This window comes from Melospiza melodia, chromosome 3 (genome assembly GCF_035770615.1).
Source record: "Melospiza melodia melodia isolate bMelMel2 chromosome 3, bMelMel2.pri, whole genome shotgun sequence".
Classification (NCBI taxonomy): domain Eukaryota; kingdom Metazoa; phylum Chordata; class Aves; order Passeriformes; family Passerellidae; genus Melospiza; species Melospiza melodia.
In genome coordinates, this window is record NC_086196.1 from 65,486,803 (window position 1) to 65,511,234 (window position 24,432).

General features: G+C 38.7%; 1 protein-coding gene across 2 annotated transcripts in view; it reads right to left on the reverse strand.

Moving 5' to 3' along the window:
* The window catches only part of PPM1B (protein phosphatase, Mg2+/Mn2+ dependent 1B), a 61,367-nt gene that overhangs the window by 32,567 nt on the left and 4,368 nt on the right, over nucleotides 1–24,432 (reverse strand). For both annotated transcript variants that reach the window (XM_063152073.1, XM_063152072.1), the window contains exon 2: nucleotides 3,850–3,994. The gene's annotated coding sequence lies outside the window, so the exon portion shown is untranslated. The remainder of the gene's footprint in view (nucleotides 1–3,849; nucleotides 3,995–24,432) is intronic.

The following is a 24,432-nucleotide window of genomic DNA, read 5'->3' on the forward strand; positions in this document are numbered from 1 at the left end:
GTAATCTGTAGCCATGGGTGTTGGCTTTAGGAAGGATGTCAGCTGACCAGAGATACTGACAGAAAAAAATAAGTATCAACATAAAATGCCAATACTGAGCTTCCTACCAAAAATTTTTCCTGCCAGGATGTCGAGAAAGAAGCCAAACAGACTTCTAAACCAGTAATTGAAAAACATTTTGCAAGCCATCCCTACTACCAGGTAGCATACATGCCTAGGAGCTACAACTGTAATTTTTAAATTCGATTCAGCACAACATTGTTACAGCAGCTGGGGAAAAGAACAAATATCAAAGATAAACAAAACACCACGTTCGCCCATCACACTACTTTTAAACCAGCAAGTTACAAAGGAGATGAAGATTTCAGAATGAACTTCAGCTACTTCAAATTGGTCTGGAGGCACAAAACAATCACAGGCATAATTTAATGCTCTATATTCACACCTATTTTCAACGTCAGTAGCAGTACCTGAAAACATGAACGCTTCTGCTCTGCCTCAGCTACTCATCACTTCTACATTGTGCCAGCAATTTCTTTTCTTTCAGAACTGCTGGCTGAGGTGTTTTTGCCCTTACTCTTTGAACTGTTTCACTGAAGAAGTGCAAAGTTAGCTTTAGTATTTTGAAACTTTGCGACTCTGACTGCAGTGGGTTTGGAAGCCAGCAGCTTAGACAGCAGATCCAAGGGGGCTGTAACCTTGAACAGAAAAGACAAAGAAATGGAAAGGAGCACCAGAAGCTAGGTTAAGGGCTATAACCTTTCTAGCTATGTTACCACAAGAAAAACATGCTTGTGGTCCTTTCAGAGATTAGTTTTATAGTCTGCTTTCTTGCACTTTACTAAAATATGGATGATGCTACTTAACTACAGATTTTTCAGCTCAGCTTGTGTGGCAACCATCTGTCTCCCATGGGCATATTGCAGACTTTATACTGAGGCTTCTTATTTTCCTGGAATGCAGCTCAACAGCTACAAAGTTAGAGATCATACCTCAGATAGTCAAGATGAACTTCACAGAAATATTGAAAGTGGACTCAGCATCTAGCTTTTTAATTACTGCACTTAGTACAAGACCATCAGTGCCCAGGTTGCTGTATTTTTTAGTCACAGACCCTTTATATTGCAGCTTCCTTTTTATTCAAGTTGCAGAAATCAACTTCACGCAGTTCTGTGGCCAAATGAAAACTTTAAAAGACATGCAGCACTTTCCTTAGCTACACAGAATTCCATGTGTGCCAGTATGATTTCTGATTATCAGCAGCCCTTAGCTCCGGTTAGCACTACTGCTGGGCACTTAACTGAAGAAGTATGCAGGGTCATTCTCAGTAAGAGACTACTCTTGTCAATGTCTTAATGTCACTCATCTTAGGTTTTCAGGTTACATATTCAGCTTTTCTTTACCAAGGCTTCCTGCAAACACTATGGAGACTGGGAAATTACTCCCGTTTGTTACCTGCAAATGGTTTATCTGAGGTACAGAGTAGCTACACAGAAAGTAACACATAACAATAGGCAAATATCCAGGCTGGTTCAGCAAACACAAGGCTGGGCCCAGACAGGGCAAAGCAGACTCCTGCTGCCAGCACCTGCCCGGGAACAGGATGGAAGCTAAAGTCTTTAGAAGTAAAGACAGCTCAGCCTAAGTCAGCATTCATGCTCTTGTACCATTTTCTTGGAACAGAAATTTGGTGCACTGGCACTGCAGTGAAATAGGCCTACCTGGTTAATTCAGATATTGCCTGTGCAAGCTTATCATCCTTGAAATCACATTTTGTCCTTAACTCAAACCCTGCAACTCTCTGTGCCTTTAATATACCACATGGAAGTCTGCACTGTACTGCTGCCTATCCCTACTGACCACACTATGACAAGACTCATATCCTGTGATAATTGGTCAAATTCCTTGCCCATACCTGCTCATATTTCCTGTAGCCAATAAGCACGTTCTCACTTCTTTATGGGCTGTTCAAAACAGATGCACAGGTGGCCCTTGGAAACCACAAAGACTTAGCCTAGCATAAAAGTGATACTTCACAAATAAAGTTTTTAATAATTTCTATGCAGAATTGCTGTTTTAGTTCTCTAAATTCAATAAAGGACCAAGTACTTTGAGTTAAATTTAGTTTGCTCCTTTTCAATCATCAATCTAACAAACAACAGCCAGCTTTTACTACAGAAATGGCACCTCACGTTTTCAAGAAAAAGAACCAAAATTTATCCACTACACTAATGGTATTAAAACTGAAGAATTTTACATGTATAAATCTGCCATTAGCATGACACTTTCTGTCACTGGGAGTGAGTTCTCCTCTGCTTTAAATTTAGGTATTTAAGACAAATTTTCTCACCTTTTTCAAAGTCAGTTTACAAAAAATTTCAGACACACTTTTGTGAGAATAGGGCAGCAAAGAATCACTTCTTCATATCACCTGTGAATTATTCCTAAACAGGTCTGAAACACCAGAATAAGTGTTCTGCAGCAGGTCTGCAAAAGCACAGTAAAACAATACACCTTTATTTACAGAATTGAGGGCTGGTTTCTTGATTCACACAAAAATCTGAGGAAGCCAGACACAAGGGTTGGGCTGGATGAGTGCTAAAGGTCCATTCAAATATAGTCAGTATAAAAGGTTGTGCCTTTTTTCAACATGTTACATCACTGCAAAATGAGTACAAGCATTCAATCAACACAACACTAACAAAAACCCTCAAAACAAACCACATTGCAACCTCCCTCTCGTTTTAGCAGCAGAAAAACCAACACCACTTCCTTGGCACAAACCTGTCGCTGATATACAACCTATCCATTATTGAACTTCAGAGTAAGACAGACAGGACTGCTTCAGACCAACAGTCCAGACTCCTGCCTGCTACTACTGAAAAGAGACAACTCTTCCTGTCAAAGATACTGAAATGTGTAATCAAGACTCAAAAACCTTCATTTGATCATAATCCTGAAGACAGACGCATGCAATAAACCCATTTCAAGGATAGTCTTCAAAACAAATGGCCCCAGTTTAAAAACAGATCTAAACCTTTCAGAAACATACAACCCAAAATATGCAATCTCTATCACAGGTATTTGTGGTGATATGGGATTTTTTCCTATTACTATGGTCTTACAGCACTGTATTTATCCTTTTTTTCAAAAGATTCAAAGAATATTGACTCTTAGTTCCCTCTACAGGAGTTCAGAAGAAGGTGACAGAGTGTGACAAGAGTTCTCAGTCATTGTCAGATAAAGTTAATGACACCAAACCAGCAGCCAAAACATTTTCATTGACCCGGAAAAAGCCATCAGCCTTTACCCTTGAAAAGGTGGTTCAAAAGCTGAAGCTCAGGAACCTTGTAAGGGAAATTTAGAGATTTTCTGTAACTGATTAAAACAGGTAATTTAAGTAGCACTGCTGCTGTTAGTGCATTTAAGGAAATACAGACCTTGTAGGGAAAAAAGCCACATGCAGACAGTAAACTGATCTCAACACATAGTGGGCAAAACACTTCATGACTTTTACTGACACTATACAGTCTTCAGTGTGAGAACATCATTTCTCCAAAATCTGGTCAGTAGACATTTTAGGTGGTGAAAAATTACAATTCCCTGTCCCCCATTTATTAACACTGCTTTGTATTGTAACAGAAAGAAGCTGTACTTGAAATTGTATTTCCTCCCTATTAAAAAATAACAGTAAGCAAAATTCAAATACATTTAAAGTAGAAAAAACATCATTTTACCCAATCTCAAATTTCCATTAAATCCGTGGTCAATTACAAACTGCAAATCAAAAACACAGTCAAAGGAATAATATATTCCCATAAATTTCCAAGTGGCAGAATTCCTTCTTACCTGTAATTTTAACCTTGTCAAGGTTCTAGTTCAGTGCTGAAAGAATTAGTTTACATTCCTGCTGCCAAGAAGCACGTAACAGAATGACTTGCAAAACCTTGAGATAACAGTACAGGACACAACATCTGCTTTATTTTGGTATTTCCTAGAAAGAAACAAAGGAAGTAGTTAGCTACTACAGATGGCATACAACAGATTTGTACATTAATTTTTTCATGAATACAACTTTTTCCTAAATAGAAGTGTTTGAACTAAAGCCATGCCTGGATGTGCAAAGACCTTTCAGCAAACTCTCTAAACACCATATTCAAGATTTATGCTAACAAAGAATCTGATTAATATTTTTCTCTATTTCCCTCACCAACACTGACAAGCACTTAAAAAGTCATCAGCCTATTACCTGCCATTCAAGTCCCTAAATTCAGTAACAGAAGGAATAGCTTTTGCATGCCTGCTAGCATCACTGTGCTGTCTTAATTTTATTCACCTACTCAGATGACAGAGTACACTCCTTGAGTGTTTGACATGACTTAAACCCACCATGCGCAGCATGTGTAATTTGTGAGCTCTTTATTCTGCTTCCTTAGATGTAAAAATGCACAAGAGTTTAAAACAAAAGCAGTAAGCTTCAACTGCAAAAGTATTTCAGATCCTCTGTAATACAAACCATTACATTTCTTTAAAAATAGTTTCTATAAAATTAACTAGAAATTCACCTTAAAATGTAAAAGTAGTGAATAACCAACAATTCAGATAAGTGGATCAACAACAGCATCTACACATTGTTTTGAACAGGATGCAAACACCCAAAATCCTCCATGGATTAGGGACTACATATTTAAGCTTATAAACCATTGCATCTTACAGAATTGGCTTAAGAATACACTGGTAGAAGGAACTATCATAGGAAAAATTCTGGATAACAGCCAGCTTTCTCTGGGACAGGAGGGAAATAGAAGTTTTGTAGGGACAGTGAAGATTTTAAACTGGTAACAGCACTCTGGATGAGCTGAGTGATAAAGGAGACTTACTGCTGACCTTAACTTTAAGCCCACTGATGGAGGAATGGAGCTATGACAACATTCCATTATGGCTCACCTCCTCCAAACACTCAGCAGTGCTTTTCAACTACTAACAAGTGTCATAGGCACAAAATCGTTCAAAAGGACTACTTTACCCCTTTTGAAGAACTGCAGGAGTTCACTAAGTTCCATGCCTGTAGCTCTACACTACCCTGAGTTTTCCCCAGAATTCTCTCCTCTTACGCACCACAACAGGATGGAATGTTCAAGGAACAAAACTAATCCAGAAAAAGTCAATTATTTTCTGTCACTTGAGGTCTCCAAACCAGCTTAGCAAATGCCAGATCAGACAAGTACCAGCAACAGAAATGCTGAACTGGGAGCTTCTGCCAATTCATATTTGTTCCAAGTATTGTGTAACTACACCTTAAGCAGCATCCACTTAATCACTAATGAACTCTGAAAAAGTATCCTAAATCATTGTATTGAACCACAAGGCAAAAGTCCTCCCCAGAAGGTAAAAAAAGCTTCAGTAAAAAAGTTGGTTCTACCTCAAGGAACTTCAGGGAGTAAAACTAAACACACCTGGGGCAAATTCATAAAGTTGTTTACAACAGCTCTACTTCAACACACAAGGTTTTAGGGCACAGACACAAAGTACGTGGCCAGGACACAGCTCCCTCCATGCACTGCCTCCCACCTTCAGCACATCCCCCAGCCAGGAGCACCACAAGGTGTTTGCACCCCGTGCTCAGCAGCCTCAGTGCTTCTGTGGCCAGTGGCCTTTAAAAGCAGCAAACTCACAAAAGCAGCCCTGGAAGATGAGCATTCTGCTTCTCAGAAACAAGAGCCTTGAGCCCTCCCAGATTCCGCTCTACAGAGGATGTGAAAGCATTCCTTAGACCAGGATGACTTTAAGCTGAAGGCTGCTTACAATACAGCGGATTCCAAAATAGATATTTTGAGCTGAGAGCATTTTACCTCAGAGTATGATTGCATTTATACAAATTCTACGTACACTATCTCACTTCTCAGAAGTGAGGAATACAGTATTCGGTGTCCCAAAACACAAAAGCACCTTAAGATATAGCCTCCACCACTAAATATGGCACAACAAAGAAGGGACACTACTTCTACCTAATTTGCACAGTAGTGACTCTTACCTCTCCAAGTAAGCTGCATGGTTTGTTTGCTCTCAGTATGAAAAGACTTTTAGATTCATGATACAGCTTTGGGATAACAAACCATTACATCCAGCTCCTAACAATTTGAATGCCAAAAATGCTCAAAATACACGAGTGTAAATGTCTTGTCCAGATTGCTCACTGTAAATTACATCACAAGAATAAAGCTGAATGCTTCCTATTAAAGGCTTAACAAAATGACAAGATGTATGAAACATTTTATTTGAGCTACTTAAGGCTTTGTACTATGTAAATGTGTAATATTTCAGTAGGACTAAGTTAGTTCAGTAAACTTTTTTGCTACTAAGACACCTGCACCCTACAGCAGGATAGGTTTTATTTGAGAAAAACTTAAATATTCCTGGGTTAATAAAGCATTTAATTTGACCATGTTTACAGGATTTTCTTCAGAAGGTAAGACCAAATAGATAAAGCCATCATAAGCAATTCACTGCTAAAGAACTAAACTCACTACTCGAAAATAAGATCATTAAGAAAAAGAAATTATGCAGTCCAGAGAAAGTTGAAGAACCCTATCATGTTATTTTACAGAGTGTAGGCACCAAATGTTGGTTTTCCTGATGATTAAATACATACTTAATAATGCTGGTCGCAAAGCACTAATGCTCCTCAAGCAGAATCCTAATGTTCGAAACAAACAAATCCACTACAACATCCAGTCCTTTGCAAGTTTCTAAACTCTGGCCAGACAAGTACCAGAAAAACACTGTTTATTCTGCCTCACAACCAGCTAGACCTGGACTCACCTTTCATTGATAATCAAATCACAGCTGCTTTAAAATAAGCAAACAAACAAGTCAACTCATTGACTGAGCATCAAGAGAAAGAGCTATCATCTGGTGTGCCCTCATCCACCCTCTGACAGCACAATACCACCACTGCCAGTACCGCCCCCCAGAACTGAAAGCTGGGTCCCACACATAGGAAGATTTTGCAAAAGAGACAGAAGGAGAGGGAAAGAAAAGAGCAGCAGTGTATCCACAGGTTAGCTAGTAAACTGCAACCTACCAAGGACATGTCTCCAACACACAGCAAACCTAAGGTAACATCCCTTTCTTCAAAAAGGCATTCACTGGGATACTTGACTTTTTGGGCAAAGTGAGAGCACAGGGAAATGCACTATTGCTGCAGATTCATGCAGTAGCTTTTCCTTGTTGTACCTCTATGACAAAGCCAAAACTAAACAAGGAGTTATTTCTGCTTCTTACGTGGTACAATGCACAACTTCCATCCTACAGAGAGTTGTTCATCCATTGTAACCAAAGATTGTCTCTACATTTGCAAAGTGGTTCTTCTTTCTACACAGAACCAAGACTGAACAAAGCCTTGATTTGTGATTCTATTGTGATTCAACCAAGACTGAACAAAGTCTCGATTTGTGGATTTGCAGGTGTGAGGGTTTCTGGTGAATTTTCCCCCCCTTTTCAAACATGGAAGCTGCACTAAAACATTCATATTAATCAGTTAAAGTAAGGAGAACTAACTAAAGTTCAAAACTAAGAACTCTATGGAGCAATATAGAGCCTTATCCTTTTTGAAGCACTTAATACAATATTATGGTTTTGAAAAGTCTGCAAAAGTAGCCTTCCACTGTGTTTTAGAAGAAAAACCCAGAACTTCCTGAAAAGGTAAATGCCTTGAAATAAATTTGCTTGGGGTTCCAGTCAAAGTTGAGTTAAGCAAGTTGAAGTTTGCAGTTAAAAGTTCTATAGCCAATTAGTAATTTAAACTATTAAATTATGAATTTCCAACAGGAGTATGCTGTTGGACCATTATTTCCTACTCACCTAAAAGCTTGAAAACACCATGGGCTTAGCATTCTAATTAGGTCCATACTTTAAAACATCACCTCACAAATGACAGACATAAGTTACAGCATCAGATATATCTTACAAAAGATATTCTGAACCTTTCTCCTGCAGACCTGTCTTTAATACATATTTGCACTTTTGTAGTTCCTAAATTCTCTGTGACTCACCTTCAGGTAAGCTTTAGATCAGTAAATTCACATTAAGGCTGTGTGGGTATCTTGGCAGCAATGGCAGCTTAAGTGATATTTGCTCTCAGCAGCCCTTTCCTGTTCGTGCTCTGTGGCTGAGCAGACACACAGACAGCTACAATGGTACAAGTGAATGCCTGAAGCAGAGATTGCTCATCTGGCTGATGAGGAAATCAAACTTTGTTGAATTATACAAGCAGAAGATGAAGGAAGACCAAAAGCCAGCCTTACTGGAATTCAGAATGTGGGTATGCAATCTGCATTTGCCTACTGGGAGATCCCTGGCAAGCACTTACTTCTCTATTCTGTAACAAATCAGAGTTATACTCAGCACAAGTCCAGCAGTGCCATGTGGAATCATCTCTCCATCAGTTATGCTGGGCAGCTTTGCAAACAGCCAGCTATAGGAAGAGAGGAGGCTGAAGAGCACAGTCATCTAACATGCTTCAATAAAAACCCCGAAGTACAAAACTCTTCCATTTTCAGTTATTTGATCTTTAGCTGAACTAAGGAGAAGGAAGTACCTTCAACAGTTAAAATATATTCCATGTATATGTTAGTTTTCTTCAAAAAAAAACCCTCAAGTGAAACAACAGAGCATTGTAAACAGCGGACTTTTACTCCAAACAAACATGTTTATTGAAGCTGCCACGACTTTCTAGAGAAAAGCCTGCAAAAGTTTCTAACCAGCTTTTATCTCACCTTACACAGCAGCTGTAGTGGAAGTCAAGTTCTAGATACATATTAAACCTTCCACAGCAATCCAGGAGTCACTAATTGAGAAAGACGTGTTTGTATTCTGTATGGGTTTGTGGTTTGCCTTGATGCAAAGGCTAGAGTCTACAATCATTCATCTCCTTGATGGGAAGTCAAAATTCCAGCTCAGACACATTGAAGTGATATGCATGGGCAACCTAAGATCATATTTATTATTACTGCAGGGCCTATCATTTGAGCACATTCTTACACTGCTTCTCCATGAGGCAAATTTAATATCACATAACTAGCTAGTATAGCTGGGTAGCAGTACCAAATATGTCAGTTGGAAAATATCTGTCCTTTGCTGTCTTTGTTAACATCTGGCCTTCAAACTGATGTTTGAATTACTTAATTTTTGTCCACAAAACCAGCCTGAGCACTGGTCAGATGTTATGAGAAAAACTCCACCACACCTGTCACCTAATAATATTATAATTAATAATAATTTTCTGAAGTACTCTGGGAAAAAACAGCATGTCCCTAAACCACACCTCAGTCTCATCTATCTACTATAACACTATTAATGAGCATCCAAAGTCTGTCACTCCTATGCCTGAAAAAGTATTAGTAAACTATAATATTACTCAAGCTCAGAAGAAATCTTGAAAATAAAAAGCCTCTGTTGATTATGCAATACAAAAAGCTTAGCCCTTTCTAGTTAAGCCATTCAAAGAAGGCATCTGAAGCATAAAACCATAAAAAACTCCTGCAGCAAAACCGTCAGCAAAATCAGAGAAAGCAACAAAGTTCAGATCAGTTAATTCGGTAGCAAGTACATGCTTGTGGATAATAAAGTCCATTGTTACAAACCTCATTACACTGTAGGATACAGAGTTAAGAAAATTGACAGAATTGTATAATTTCATTACTAAGACAGCAAAGGTGACTGAACTACAAAATTTTAAGATGCTTTAGCTGTAGGTTACAGTCCAGGTCTGATAGCTTTCAAAAGATTAATATTCTTCTGAGTGCCTCATATGAAATGTTCAGAAGAACAGATTACAGATGGCTACCTTGACAAATTCCTCTGTGACCAGTATTCAGTGATTTTTTTAATCCAGAGTCCTCAAAAATTAATATTTATCTGAGTAGAGAACTTTACCCTAGCTCCTACTGGCTGCCAATGCATTTAGAACAGGTCACATTTTGAATCAAGTCTTGTTACTATCATTGAAGCCAATTAAGAATTTTTTTATCCTCAATACCGTTTCTTAAATTTCTGCTGTTTCTGACACTAAAAAAAAAAACCCATAAAACACAAAAACACCTTTTACCTGGTTTATGCATGTCTTCCTGCACAGATCCTGTATTTAGGACTAATATCCCACAAAAGATTCTCAAAGGCAGAACAGCATCACATTTTCTGTATAAGGGGAATAAAGCCATTACAATACACAGACGCCAACTAATCACGTTTTTCCCTGTCTCAGAAATATAACACAACCCTAAGTGTGACCACGAGTATATCCAAACTTCAGAAGGAATTTAAACTCCATAAATTGGGGTGAAAAACACAAAGTATCAAAATAACAGTACCTCAGTTAGGACCAGGTACAAAAGATACAGCAAGAATCCACTAATGCCGGTGTGTTTGACAATGACAGAAATCAAGATGTATCAAACTTAAAAGGGATAAGAATGGGGTTTTATTGCTTTATATATGATACCAATGACCAGAGGAAGGACTTCCCCTCTTGAATAAGGCTCCTCTTCAATTTCTAATGTAAGCCTTCAGGTGTAAATACACTAAAACTGAGCCCTCACAGCAGATTAAAAAAAAAAAACAAAACAACAACTTGGCCAGTACTGATGTGCAGACAGTTACAGAAGGCATAAATTCTCTGCCACACTACTTAGACACTTGGCTCTATTTGTAGCTTTTTTTAGCCATGTTATCACCTGCTAAATTTATATACATCAGGAGTTAAACGCAAAAAAGGTCATTCAACACCACAATAAAATCACCAGCAAATTTAAATTGGTAACATAAGAAAACCAGTAGCATGAGCTGCCAAATATTAAGAGTTACGATGCTATAGGCAGTTTAATGTTTACTGCAAAGCACGCAGCTTGGAAAGAGAGAATTCAGGCATCTGTTATGTCAACTCACAGCCTACACACACAGTCTTTCTAAAGAAGTAATTTAAGTAATACAGGAACTGAAGGCTCCAAATAGGAATTGTTCAAACACATAGTTATTATTATATCTCAATTACAGTTTTAGAACATTCTTTCCTTTTGTCTCTTCCAGATTAAGACGCTTCTTCTAATTACTAGCAAAGTTACTTCAGTAACAGCACTGTATTACTATTAATAGAATCAGCACACAGAAATGTAAAGACAATTAAAATTTTTGAGAGGGTCCATTTGTTTAGAAAGTAATTTCCCTATTGCTAACAGAGATTTATCACCTTCCTAAATCAGCCCGATTTGATTAATTTCAGATAAGGCATATCTCAAAGCATTTTGAAGGCAGTTATAACCAATGTGCAAGAGAAGCAGCTGATCCCACACAATATATAATTATGTACTCCCATACTGTAACAGAATCAATACACCTGTAGTCAAACGATATCCAATCCATAAAATGATAAAGAAAGTAATGTTTCAGAACACAGATGACTTGTCCAGACTATTTCAGAAAATACTACACACTACTCTCCTTTTACAGGATGCTCAGCTTCTCCATCAGGCTAGAGAAACTTTTTAAGAAGAAGTCTAGTTAAAAGAATTACTATCTCTAGGAACTGCAGAGTGAAGCAAACTTCCATTACCCTTTTTTCCGGCAGCAGGTTCCAGTATTGTTGCCTAGACACATGGAATCTTTTTCAGGTGTCTGCATTGAGGCTATCTCAACTGTTTCACTTGTCATCTACACAAGAGTACTTGGCAAGAGGCAGCCACTTGGCAGCCTGTAAGCATAAAAACTCAAGGTTTTCATGTCCAATTCATTCTGCAACTTCAATTCCACAATAAGTCACTTAAACTATTGATTAAAAGTGAGTCTAAGTTCTCAATTTGCAATATATATTTCAATGTTGAAGTTTCAGTTATCTCTATTGAGTAAAAACTGTTTTAATTTTGCCACTGTACCAGTATTTACAATACATGTTGAACTATACCTGCAAAAATTCAAAGGGGAATTCTGTCAGTAAGAATGTTAAAACTAACACATAAGCAGATCATGACAATTTTCAAGAAATCAATTATTAGAGAAGGTGTTTAAGGGCATGACAGGCAGTCAGTGCCATAATGATAGACATGACAGCCAAAATGATTCCAGGAAAGTTATCATGTTAATAATTCAACATTTACTCTATGCTACCCATCATTTCAGACATCAGCTGCAGGCAAATTTGGATAACACAGATTAAGACACCATCTCAGCTCCACCAAAGGTTACTACTGCTCCTGTACTCTGCTGGTGCAAGATAGGCCCTTGCTGGACTGAACGGTGATGGAAACATCTTAGCACAAAGACACGCTTAAAAAAACATATTGTAGCAAGGGGGCAAACACCACATTCTGGCATCTCATTTATATGACAACTTGACAAGATATTTTCAAATTATTTCTATATTCCGAAGCTCACATATCGGCCTTACCACTTTACTACCATAAAGCTTAACCTGCATGTATTCTACACTAGTGTAACAAACTATCTGGATCAAACTAGGAATCCATAAAATAATCATGGCACACAAAGGAATACTCTTAAATATTCCGGCATTTGCAGAATGCCAACTGAAAGAATCAGATGAATTTAGCAGTTTAAAAGAAAAGCAGACAATTAGCTTGGGGATTACACAAATAATTCAGTAAAACCTACAACATAAAAAGCAGACCCCCAGCCACAAAAAATCAGAAATAGGTACGTGAATAGAAGACTGCTGACCTGAGCTTTCAAAGAGGTGCTGAATGCAGCACAACAAGTGCCAATTTCACTAGGTTTCCATGCCTCTGAAACTGAAGAGCTGGCATTAGGCAGCCAGCCGCCTATATAAAGTGCTACTTACACATTAGTCCCCAAAACATCTTCCACTCCTTCTAAGTGCCTCCAACATCATTTCTATGACTTGAGATCATGGCCTTGTATTCTCTCTTCTATGCAAATACCTGTCCTGTAAAGCAATAGCTATGTGCTTCTCAGATCTTCAGAGTGGTTTGGGTTGGAAATGACATTAAAGATCACCGTGTTCCAACCCACGTGCCACAAGCAGGGACACCTCTTACTGCACCAGGTTGCTCAAAGCTCCATCCAGCCTGGTCTTGGACACTGCAAGGGACAGAACATGCACAATTTCTCTGGGCAACTGATTCCAGTGCCTCACTACCTTCACAGTAAAAATTTCTTCCTAACATTCAATCTAAATCTACCCTCTTGCAGTTTAAAGCCATTATCCCTCGTACCATTAAAGCACACCCTTGTCAAAAGTCTCACTCCAGTTTTCTTGTAGGCACCCAGCCTGAACAACCTCAAAACCTCTACTCTATCAGGAGAGGTGCTCCAGCCCTCTAATCAGCCTCACATATATATATATATATATATATACATACACACACTTTTTTAAAATATATATACTCCACTTTTCCCTGGGAGTGGTGTGCGAATGAAACAACAAACATTATTAACATTTTGTTAAACTATGCATGTAAGCTGAAGGCAATGGCATCACTGCTGAACAGTGCTAATGGCTCCTACTATTTGATTGTGCTCTAACTCGCAGCAAGGTGACAATGGTGCAGGTGCTTGAAGCTATGGCTTGATTAAAAGAAATGCATCTCCCATTTCCTCCAAAATGCAGCAACCCTGCCCTATTTCCTAATATTTTGAAAGCGACTGAAATATTACTCAAAAGGGTGTTCACTCTCTGCACTCACAGAGAATTACAATAATAAGCTCATCATGGGGCCACAAAGTAAATAAAAGAGTTACTAAGACACCACCAATTGAGTACAACATTCCATATAATGAAACTTAGTCTGTCAGTTTTATAATTAGTAACACCTATACTACTCAAAAGACAGAGGTGCAATAAACATTACCTACAAGTAGCAACCTACTTGACTTTAAGTTAAGGAACACAGACACAGCTAGCTTTATACCTCTGATCATTAATGCATTTCAACAGAAATATGCAGAAGTATTTAATAGTAAAGAGTGATAACATTCTGCAGGAATAGTACAATATGCAAGCCAAGAACTCAGAAACAGTACCATTTTTCCAAGTCTCAGTATTCATGCTTTGTTTCATCTGATCGTGGATAATTTCCAGTGTCTTACACAGTAGAAAATATTTCTTCCAGATCTTTGTCTTTCTGATTAAGATTCACTTTAGAGACTCTTCCTTGTATATTGAGGTGAATAAAGCAAAAGGGTCTGTGAGTCTGAAAGTAGTAAAGTGGAAGAATTTACCAACTTCTCTCCTAGTTCACCACAACATTCAATAAAATCCCTAACTCAAGCACTTAATAGTAACAGCTAAACTGAAACTAATAAACTCAGTGAGCCGCTGGAAGAGGCCAAGCTAGACAAGAAGTTCCTACTCGTCTATGGCAATGCTGCCAAACATCAAGTGACTGCTTTTCACTTGTTAAAGATGAAAGCATGAAGTGATCTAAGGTACCAACCATTTGATGGCCATTACTTCCCAAAAAACTCCCACTTTCAGTATGTACCACCTTTACAGATGTCATGTAAGCAAATCCATTTCCAGGCCAGGAATATTCAAACTCTAGGACAGGAGAAGCTGCACACAATCGCGTGTGTGTGCACACGTTTCAGTGAGGACAAAACAGAGAAGTCTGGCATACAAATGCAGTTGTTTACAGTAACACACCCACATCCCGGGTGCAAAGGAAAAGACAGACTAAAAGGTGAGATTCTGATATATCTTAAAGCACAGAAACCACGACAAAGAAGTCTGTTACTGGCCACTACAGATCTTTTCAAAAACACAGAAGTGTTCTTCACAGTTCTTCAGAAACACACCTTAGCTCTCTTGGTTACAAGAAAGAAACAAAGTTGCATTTCCCCCAAACCCATGAAAAGCGCTATCACAATTAAGCCACCACACCTTCACAGACCAGAATATTGTTTCTGCAGCGAGAATCTGCCTCAAGCATTGCCTGCTCTGGAGATTGCCTACATCTAGTGTCCAAGATGACAGCTCACTTCCTTCTTTATCCAGGCTTGTGAAAAGAAACTAGCTTCACAAAAGCTGAGATTTAATTTCACCACCCAGCATCCTGCTTACCCTCCCTTCCCAGTAACTTCAAATGCTCTACAAATTGCTTTGCTTTTCCTCAAGGTTCAGAATACCAAAGGCAAGTGAAAGACAAGACACATTGATAACTATAATGTTTTTAAAACTTCATTTTTGACACTAAAAAAGAGCATTTTTCCTTTCTTAGATTAAATGTTTATTCAGTGAACAAACCTTGCTTATTCCAAGCCCATTCAATGGGCAGATTCTAATTAACTACTGCTTAATACCAAAAACGTTTAACATTAAACTATTTTATTTAGTAGCCAACAGACCCTTGAGGAGCTCTAGCTGTAACTGCTGTTCAGAAAGAGCATGAACCATTGACCAGCCACCCTTTAAAATTACTCCTCAACCAGTTTTCATTTGTCTAGTCATCCTCCCATTGAGACTGTAAATAGGAGTATGCTAAGGGGCACCAAAACATCTTGCTAAGGTCAAAAAAAAAAAAAAAAATAAATCTCTAAAGCTCTATCCTCAGCTGAAGATCTAGTAATTTGACAGAAGGCAGTCAGGTCAGTCAAGCACAACTGACCCCTGGTAAAGTCAGCCAGACTGAAAATAGTCACCTTTTTAAAATATGTTTTTCTACAGATATATATAAACTACTTATTGATAGTGCTACCCAAATAAAGCAGTATTTAACATTTTTATTAAGTGAAATGGAAAGCTTTATTATATAACATAGCCTGAAACACTGAACAGGAACCACCCCTTATGCTTCAACAATTTGCAGAATGCAAATGTTCCAAAGCCTAGATACAAGAACTCTGTGCATTAAAAAAAAAAACAACCCAGGTCTCAACATGTGAAACACAGACATCAAACAAATCAGTTTCTGGCTGGTTTTCAAGGTATCTGGCTACAAGACAGTAAACAGCAGAGGTTATAAAAGGGAAAACTTGGTCCTTGTAACAGTATGTAAAATTTATTACAGAAATGGGTGGCTGAGAAAGAGAAGAGAAAGAAGTGGAAAAGAACAGCAAATGACCAAGAAAACTCAAACATGTTTCATTGTAAAGAACTTCTAGAATTCAGATTGCTTCCATTTTTCAGACAGCTTGAATTTCTTCCCAATCTTCTTGCAAGAGACCTCCAACACTGAACAAATACAGAAACTCCTGGACACAGAATCAGTCAGTGCCTGACAAACAACTGCAAACTCTATTCTTTACTAGTGATGACATTACTCATGTTTCACCCAAAATAGTTCAGTCCCTCTGCAGTTCATCAAAACCTAGGCTTGAAACAGGCAGTGGGTAAGATACTCTAACCACACATTAAGTGATGACAAACACCACAGTGATGAGCTGAGGCAGTCCTCCTACCCCTAAGGAAATCTGCAAATGTGACAAAAAGCACCCAAAAACAGCTTGACTCGCTCAAAAACTTTCTGACAAACTCCTTACCATGACCTTTGCTATGCAAAGTTTTGGTTTCTGCTGCTTTCTCATGTACCTACAGATATTCTTGTCAGCAAGTGCTGGTATTTAATTAAACTGGAATGACTACTATGAAGGGAGTCATATAAACACCTGTTGCAGGCAATGCATTTGGGGAAAATCCAAAAGAGGGGACGGACCTTTTTCATTTAGTTATAATAGATGTTTTAATGTCAACATTTAGTTCCATGCTCTTTTACTTTAGGACTGCAACATGACTGGTGACATTGCTAACACTGTCACGGTTATGTGACTTCTCTGTGGTCTTCATCAGCAGTGACATTCCAAGTAAATACAGAACTTCCATTCACAAGACAGGCCATCAGGTATCAAAACCACCAGTGTCAAGAACCAATATTAGTGACCACACAAGCACCTCATGTGAAACAGTTCAGCATGCAGTCCTACAGTAAGTGAGGCTATGCTGAACTGATAACTGCTGTAAGCCCACCTCCGTCATGGGGAGTTTCAGACCCAGCTTTGGCACCAGGAGCTGCTCTCACATCCTCATGCAGCAAGCTGATTCAAGAATAAACTAGAAGAAAATTCATCTCAGCAATATGTACCCAACATATACACATTACCCACCTCTTACCCTGAGATGAGACACAGCCAAGTATCCACATGAGAAGGAAGAGGATCCTGCACACGGTCAGAAGCACAAAACTGCAGAAATACAGCAGCACTAACATACTCAGGTAACTATGCAAGAACTTCTTCCTTAAAGAAAGTCAGGATTATGAGTGGGTTCCAGAAGCAAATGCCTGAGTGTGTGCAAAGGCCTAGCAAAAACTCTTTTCTGTACTGTGTAAACACTGAAAAGTGGTGAAAAAAACAAACTAATCCAAGGACCTTTCAAATTTAAAAAGAGGAATACCAGATACTCAAACTGGGCAGCATGCAGCAAAAATCTGTTTGGGTAGAGAGTACAAACTTCCCATAATGGGAGACAAAAGCAAAGCTGCATTATGTACAGTAAGTGACTCAGCTTCCAAGAAGGTGCTATACCCATTGTTTTTAAACAGCTACAAAAACCTAACGGCGGTGCCTGGCTGACAAAGAAGGGGATGTATCTAGCGCCCAGCACTCTCACCAAGGCAGCATAAGATTTATTGACTAGAAACCAACACAGGAGAAGCTAAGCTTCAAGTGAATTACATGCTAGCTACATGAACTCTCCTGTCTATAGAATTTGGAAGACACCAACTTTTGGCAGTTGGACCTAATAAGCTTTATTGCTTTTTCCCCTCTTAATGTAAAAATTAATCTGGGGTCACATCAGCTCACTCTTACTTTCCTTTTCTGAACAAAGCAGTTCAAAGTACATCTTCTCAGTCATCCAAAGACCTTAAAAGAATTTTTGCTTTTTCAGCAACAGTGACGCAAGTCTACCAATTCCATGACACCTTAAATCCCTAAAGCACTGAGTTCTCCACTAACTGAAGAATTTCTTACACAATTCAGGGTGAATAAACCAAACAACTTGCACAGTTCAGGTAAAAGCACTGTAGACTAAATCTTCTCTCACTACCCCTAGTTCTTCTCAAGAGTGGATTCAACAGGAGAAAATGAGCCCAAAGAAACCAAACACAAACAAAAGTAAGGACAGAGAAAGACTAATAGCAAATCCCCATCTCACCCAGCAGTGTCAGTGGCCAATTTTTACTTGCTGGGTTTTACTCAAGCCAGTATCAAAAAGAGTGAGGATACTGCTGCAAGGCAAGCAGAGGTAGCGTCAGGCAGCAGAACTTGGTAATAAAAGGCAGTGCAGTGTATGAGCTGATAAAAATCTTTAAAATGAGGTACAGACAAATGAACAAAAACCAGAACCCCATGACGAGAGCAAGAAGGAATACTCCTCGATGAATTCTGTGTTCTGCCTACTCAAGTATTCTCTGGATTAGCTGAAGTTATCAATGAATTTATGCAATAAGTTTTTCAGAAAGCACTGCAGTTTTCTTCTATACCAAGAACACTACTTTTCATGTCCTCCCCTCACTTATTTCAGTTTCTCCCTTGCAGTAACACCATCAGACTTCAACTCAGGGAAAGGAAAGGATAAACACTGACTGGAAAAAAACCAACTTGAACAAATGAACTGTGCAGGAGAAAGGCTGCTCATTGCTAGGCCTGTTTCACCAGTTATTGTACTAATATAGCTTAAGATGGCGGCTACTAAAAAGAAAATAAATAGCAGAAAAGGATGATGGAGTTTCCAATACAGTGTTCGAGGATCATTACTTGACTTTAGGAAAAGGCTTTAAGCACAATCTGAAAACTCATGACAGATCTAAGCTGTCACATGTGCTTTGTATGCAAGAGGTTGTTTTAATCAGTGCTTCAATAAGCAAACAAACAAGACCTTTGGAAGAAGGGACAATAGGGAGAGACCTATTAACAAGTTTTCCACATTAGCTTCTGGTCTTTGTCAAACTCGACAACATAATCAGGTTTCAAGTCTCAACAAACCTTAAGACACTTTTCCAAAAAATAAGTTACTTCAGTTCATGACATTGCTACCCCAAGCTTTTGTTTATACAAAACACATCTGAATTTGCTAAGCCTGAACAAAACAGAACAGTGAAAAAAGATGAATTACAGCAGTAACTGAGCCCTACATTCCCTCTCTATATATGCAGAAATAATGAAAACTTCAGACTGAAAATAGCGTGGCTGTTAAATACACCTGTGAATAACTGGTATTTTTCAAGGAATTGTTTTTTCCAAATATGAATTAATAAAGTACAATTGCAGAGTACCTTCCATAGTGACATTTTTCTAACCATGTTAAATTCTGTTTCCTGCCACTGTCAACAGCAGCATACAAGCTAATTTCAGGAATCCTGAACTATACTGGAATTGTATTTATTCCCTTCTGACTCCAGAGGTATCGCACTTCACACATTTCACTTCAGGTTAAAAATCATGAGAAACTGTTTCAACTGTTTGTAACCTTATCCCTTTCCCTCCACAAGTCAGATATGCTAAGTTGACAGCATTTCTTTTTTTCTTTAAATTAAATTAATACTGTAACAATAGTCAAAATCACAAAATAAGCTGTTTTGTTTAACAACAGCCACAATACTTGAGTTCATTAAATATTTTAGAGAAGTCCTCTGGCCTAGAAATCCTTGTATTTGGTATGTTCTAGTGAAGAAATTGAGATATCATCCAATTTGATTTAATGTTACAAACCAGCTATTGATCTTCAGCAAAATTCTTAACCTCCATTATTTTCACACTCAAATACTGTAAGAAGACATAATAGTAAAGACATGGTTCAGTGTAAGACAAACCAAAGGCCAAACAAAAGCAAAATAAATTTATTGTTTACTATGATATAAAAGCAGGATATGAAACACCGTTGGCACTACAGCAGAGTCCTAACTACCCTTTCCTTCCACATCACAAGCCTAATTAATTTTTCAATTTTAAATCATAGGAAAATGCTAAACTATCACTTCTACCACTTATGGAAAAACAGATGAGCTCTTAAGGCCTGACTGCAGAGGAGACTATTAAACTCTAGCAAACACTGTGAAACATCTCTTTCCAATGTAATCATCCACAAAAGTGGTATGCTTGTCTTTTCCCTGATCCCACAAACTGCTGTCTGTAAGAGACAGACACACTGAACTGCTTCCAGTTTCTTTACACTGCAAGAAATGCACAGAATCTAAAAGAGGGCTGGTCAGAAAACCTCACACAAAGCAAACAATTCCTATTAAGAATGCATTTTTTTAAACTACTGAATGCTTATGAACTGGAGGTTATCTACCTTTTGAACAGCATTTTGAATTGAAGTGCATTTACAGAGGATTTACAGAACAGATTTCATGCTCCCCTCTTCCTCCCAGCTCTAGCTATTGTTTTCACAACATTGTTTTCATCTTGTTTATGTATGAAACATCCATTATTTGAAGTCTTGTGCACAACCTGCTACTTGTTTAGATAACTGCTCCTCAGAGTAACATAATCAGACACAACCTAGACTTTGGATGAGTCCAATAAGTTCATCCATCAGGGTAAGCAATCAGCAAACAAAAGAGCAGGAAAGACATTATCTCAGAGAAAAGGAAAAGTGAAACAAAAAAGCTCTTGCTGTAATATGTCTCCTGGAAAAGTGATAAAGGCACAGAAAACACGACAAGCTAGCAAATGGATAAACATCCCATCTGAGGAGCCCATTTGATACACACACAGGCAGCAGCCCCACAATTACTGAGCAACACTCACTGAGTGTAAATCCCACCTGCAATTAGACACTGTTAATGACCTCCTTAGAGGCGTCACTTCAGTTCTTACTCACCCAAAGTGAGGCTTTTGTGAGCCCTAACAGCCTGTACTGTGCACTGGGGCTCTCTTCAGCTACACGGAGCTGCTTTGCTTTCCGAGGGGAGGGACTGAACACTACCTGGGGCAGTCAATGGACTACCTCTGCTAGGCCTGAATTCAAGTTCTACAACAGCTGAAATAAAAAAAAACAAAATTCATGTTTCCTTTGAACACGAACACTCAAAAAAACCCCCTATCCTTTTAGTAAAAAGCCAGCTATAAGCAATTTTAATCAAATGTTCCAGAGAACCAAGCTTCATGTCAGACACGAGAAAACAGTGCCTGCAACTGGTATCATATCTGAAGAGAGATCTTATGCACAAGCTGGTATGCAGAGTTATCTTTTGACCAGGATAAGATTTTCCTGTTGGGAACCAGAACAAGCAGTACAGACACATTTTACTACTACACTAGGTAAAGAGAGCAGGAGAAGAAAGGACACAGAAAAAAACCTGAGTAATATCTGTGCTACATTCACCTTTCATATCTTTACAGCTCTCTGAAGGCAGTGCTTTGAGTACAGACCCACTTCAACAGAAGCAAAAGGAACAATTTCTTCAGCTTTATACACTGAAGACAGAACTCTCAAAACAGCCCACAGTGCCACATGTTTCAGTACAGTACTTCTCATCTGAAAAGTTTCAAAACACACAACAGTTTCAGCAGTTTTTCAAGGTCACAAGGGCAACGACAAACACAAGTCCCTGCCCCCTCCAACTGCTAATCCACCACCGTCTAAATCCAGTCTAGCTGTACTCCAGAGCCTTATGCAATGTGAAAACCCTCATTCACTTCCCTCCTGGAATCATGGTCCAAAACTATTGTATGTGGCACCCTATATACAGCTGCAATATACAAAGGCACCTTTACACCTGCTGACATTTATTTGGATGTGCTTTAACAAGCATGTTGAATACATTGAAGAATTTTATCTCATTTATGAAGGAAAGATTTTCAGCATCCCGTAAGAAGCTGCCATGAAGAACACAATTTCCTACTTCTAGATATGTTCTCCAAAATGTTGAGGGGAATATACTTTTAACTCTTTTGGAAGAAACTTCAAACAGTGGTAATTATTTTTTTAAAAAACATACAACCAACTACACACACAAACAGCAAAACAAGAGATAACGTTAGTGGAAAATAAAATAAAACCCCAAGCCAAGCTACAGTGCATGTTGTCTGTGTCCTCACAGTTTCACTGAAACACAACTCAAAAGTTTACACAAGGGTAAATATTTCACAAATAATCAGGTCCTATGAGTTCTGTGGAATAAACAGTCACATCAAGGAGAGAATCCAAACTAGTGCCCCTTGAGGACAAGGGGAGCAGAGGCTCAGCTGTGTTACCAAAACCATCATCCCATACAGGATAAACAAATGTGCCCCAAACAAATGAGAATACTTACAGAACTCACAGTACCCTGTACCCAACCACAAGACACAAAGCCACAGGAAGTCAGGCTTCAGAACTTACTGCTCACACAGACAGTTTCATTCTTGATTAACTGAAGAAAAGCCATGAAACAACTACTCTGCAGAATTTGTTGTAGTTTTAACACCAGTCTTTTTCACACAAGATTTCAAAATTAGGGACAATAACTTGGGAACGGATATTTAGTTACCAGGCACGATGAACAAGCCATCCTTAGAGAGCAGCAGGCCAATTTCTGCAGGCCTGGCAACACTTAGGAAGCAGCAGAGGGGAGAACCCACTCCCCCTGCATAGCTCAGCACCCTCTGCAGTGCTCTAACGTGCTTTTTAGTGGGCACAGCTGTACTGACATGTCAGTTTGAATTAGGAGCATGCTTTTCAAGCAGATCTGTCACCCACTTCCTGTATTTTAGTTCACATCTCATAGAAGTTTCTGAGCAAATGATCTGAACATCTCCAAGACTGACCTACATCAAAACTCTGGGAAAGCTTGAACAGACTCAGTCCACAGAGCCAGACTACAACTGGTCTGAAATAAACCCCACGAAGTACACACACTGGGGACACTGAGTCTACCTTACAGCTCCACTCCACAGCCTCCTTCAGCTGCAGTACTGCTTGCTAGTGTAAACAGAACCAGTGTGGCAGGGACTGTACATCCATTTATGAGAGCCTCAAGCAGCAGGAAGCAAACCCACAGGTTTAAGCTGCCAACATGCACCTTAAAAGCCCTAGAAAGGAGGTCTGTACAGGCTGCTCCTTTTCCTGGAGTAATGATAGCAGCAGTGTACCACCACTCATCCACTTTTGTTTCCACTCCTTTACAGGTTAGGAGTTTCAAAAGCTAGTGGGATACACTAGAAAAGTTTCCTGAATAAAGAGAAAAATAGCCCACCAAAGATCTACATAGTTCATGCATCACCTACCATTACTGTTTTACAAAACTTTTCAAGTGACATTGAAAAGACAACTCAATCCATGGTTCCACTGGAGGTGGTGATAGCAGAGGAAGAGCAGCATGTACTCAATAATGCTTTTTATGACTTGCATATCAGCTCAACCAACAAAGCCACCCAAAACAGAGGGCTTCTTTTCTCTTTGAATAAGCTGACCACCATAATATTCATTATTCCACTCGAATCAAAACATTAGTTCTTTACAAATAATTCCATCACCGAGATGTTCTTTCCTGTTACCCTTTTTTTTCTATAAAATTTTAAATAGAAGATGATGAGTTTCAAACATATACCTGCCTTTAGTAGGACCAACAAGCTGGTGAGAACAGACCAAAGCAGTACTGCATGAAAAACTTACAATAATATGTTACCTCCTCTGCTCAACAAATCCTTACCATCTTAATTCATTACCTCCTTGATAAAAACAATTCATTCATATGCTAACAATGCAGAGCCATGTTTGCTCTACATTCAGTAAAGGTCAAGTTCCTATACTGGGGGGCAGACACAAAAGTAGGATTATTGAAGATGACATTTTCTGTTAACACATTAATCCCATGAAAACTGAAAGAACTAATGACACTTTCCTTTGTGATTTAACTGGAAGTTTGTGGTTTTTGACATGTCATTAACATACTCACTAAAAAGCCATTTTAAATTCTCCAGCAGCCCAGGCTGAAACATCCTTAAGCTATGTTTTTCTGATATGTTTCATGTTAAAACAGACTTAAGCACCTAGTTGCACTATTTGTTTGAAAGAAAACTCAATGAAAACTCAACTCATCCCATCAAAGATGAAGAGAATCTATGCCAGGAGATAGTAATGTAGTGACATCATAAAATGACACACTGAAGTAATGTTAATGAGAAACTAATGGTGCACAGGGAAAAAAACAATTGTGGGTAATATTTTCATAGCAGAACAAAAATACCTGGGCCTGAGTAATTTCCTTCAAAAATATAAGAAAGGCTGCTGTCTGCTGAGACACCTCATTTCCCCTTCTGCCATCACTCTATACATTAAAACATCTTTGTGCTTTCCCTCCCAACACAGGGTTTTCCAAGAGCCAGAAGACTAATTTAACCTACACTCACTGGCAACCCTTATGTCTCAACATGCCAATGATGTCTCAAGAAACTGAGCTGAGTTGAGCTGCTCATCTC